Source organism: Nannospalax galili, unplaced genomic scaffold (genome assembly GCF_000622305.1).
Source record: "Nannospalax galili isolate Female #2095 unplaced genomic scaffold, S.galili_v1.0 scaffold6, whole genome shotgun sequence".
Lineage (NCBI taxonomy): Eukaryota > Metazoa > Chordata > Mammalia > Rodentia > Spalacidae > Nannospalax > Nannospalax galili.
In genome coordinates, this window is record NW_008355036.1 from 529,642 (window position 1) to 532,056 (window position 2,415).

Below are 2,415 nucleotides of genomic sequence, written 5' to 3' on the forward strand. Positions count from 1 at the left end.
TTCCTCAATACTGGGAAGATAGCACATGTCATCTCCCACTATAAAGGGTTTGGACACTCTGCCTCCCCTCTCTTTTAATCTGTCCTCTGTGCAAGTTGCTTGTTGAGATGATAGGATTCAGTGTCAGCCAACCTGGCAGGTGCAGCCCAATACTTTCAAGCTGTGGTTAATGAGAAGCCAAAAGTCAAGTCATTCCAAGTAAACATTCATCCCTCTTTCTTATTTCTCTCCCTGAACCAGCCAGGAATCTCCTCCTTCCCAGCAAAGCAGCCTACCCTGGCATTCTGACTCAGTCATTATACACATGGAAGGCAAGGATAGGTCCCATAAACTACTTGCTGATAGTCACTGTATTCCTTAAAGGAAAGCTGAGGGTGCTCACTACTTCTGGAAGGATCTAGGTGTGGAGTGAAAGGGGATGGGGACAAGGAGCATGGTTGAGTGGGGAGGAATCACCTGTGCTCTTAGAAATGTGAAACAAGAGAAAAGGAAGACTATCAAAAGCTTGAGAATATGGGAGAGTTTTTAAAGGGAACAAAGAAGCCCTAGTTGCATTTTAACTTAAACTACCCATGTCTGCAATGGGGTCCCCAAATCCCATTTCCAGCTCTCATCACTTTCTCAGCCAAATTAGTGGACTGATTTCCACCTAGAAATCCTGAAGGGTCCCTAATAAGATAAAAATAAATCTCTGATATCCTTAAACATGCATCCAAAACAACACACGGTTACAAATGGGCCTCCTTCCTGCTGCTCTCCCCAGAGAATGAACAGCAACCCCTTCACTTCATCCCTCCACAGGCCAGTCTCATCTCTCTTCCTTGAGTTCCATCTCCATTACAAGGTCCCAACAATGCTAATTTCAAGGGGACCAGCCACTTCCATAATACAGGCTAGCATCATCTCCTGCAATCATGTGCCAATTCTTGCTCTCCCGCCATGCAATCCTTATTCCAATTGCTAAGGCGTCTCTTTTTTTTAATTCTTTCACAATTTCATACATATATAATGCGCTTTTGTCATTTTCACCCCCATTACCCTCTCTTACCCCCTCTCACTCCTGTTGAATCCCTTCTTCTCACTAAGTTGTCTTTTTTAAAAAACTATGCAACCATGTCATTTCCCTGATTAAAAGCCTTTAATATATCTGCATTGCCCTCTAGAAGGGAGTTCACAGAACTCAGACCAAGGAAGGCACCCTTTCACACACTGGCCCCCATTGACTTTTCTTTCTCGGGTTCGATTGTTTATTTGTTTGTTGTTTGTTTTGAAATAGGGTCTCCCTGTAGCCCCAGCTGACCTGGAACTCACTATGTAGACTAGGTTGTCCTCAATCTCACAGAGATTCCCCCTGCCTCTGCCTCCTAAGCTCTGGGATTAAAGTTATGCGCCACTACTCAGGCATAGCTGACTTTTCCAGCTATATTCTCCAGCAGACCCTTACACTGGAGATCTGTGAGACTGCTGGATTCCTTTCTTTTTTTCTGATGCTGGGGATCAAACCCAGGGCCTTAAGTGTGATAGGCAAGTGCTCTACCATAGAGCTATATCCTCAGCCCTTGGTTTTTGAATAGTGATTTTCCTATACAGCCCAAGCTAACCTTGAACTTAAAGTTCTTCTGCAATCCCTACTGCCATGATTACAGTCCTGCTCCACCACACTCAGTAAATTCCTTCCTTTTCTTAGACATATCAGGCCCTTTAATGTCTTTGTGTGTGAGAATGTGTGCATGTGTGTGTGCATGCATGCATGCACGTGAGTGTGTGTGTGTGTGTGTGTGTGTGTGTGTACCTTTCTGAAAGAATCTCCTGCTTCTAGTGCCTGGTAAACTCCTACCCATTCGTAAAAAAATACCATTCAGATGGAATCTTTCACAGCCTGCTCTTTGCCCATCAAAACATAGCTATCACACTTTCCCTGGGTTTGCATAACTTATTAAGCTCATTGACAGGTCTTTACTGAACTCCCACTCCATCACAGGGCTTTTCCATACAACTTCACTCTTGCACCTGCAATATTACACCATAGTTATTTTACTATTTCGCTTTCTCTTTTGCAGACTAGGAGCTGTCTTGATTAAATAGACAATCAGAACATAGGAAATGTCTGTTGGATTTCTCTGCTCTAATGTCTAGGACAAGTTCTGGCATAGAGTAGATTTATGGAATGTCTGAAAGCAAAGATACAGGGAATGAAGAGCTGGGAGAGGAAAAGTGGGAGGAAGAAAATTTAGGAAGAAAAGAAAGTTGGACAAAGTCCAAAGAGAAGAGAGAAAATGAGGAGGAAGCCAGAGATAAAGCAAGAGAAGAAAAATGGAAAAGAGAATTAGAAAAGTGGACTTCATCACCTCTCACCACCCGAATACATGCTTGTGTGTGTGTGTGTGTGTGTGTGTGTGTGTGTGTGTGTGTGTG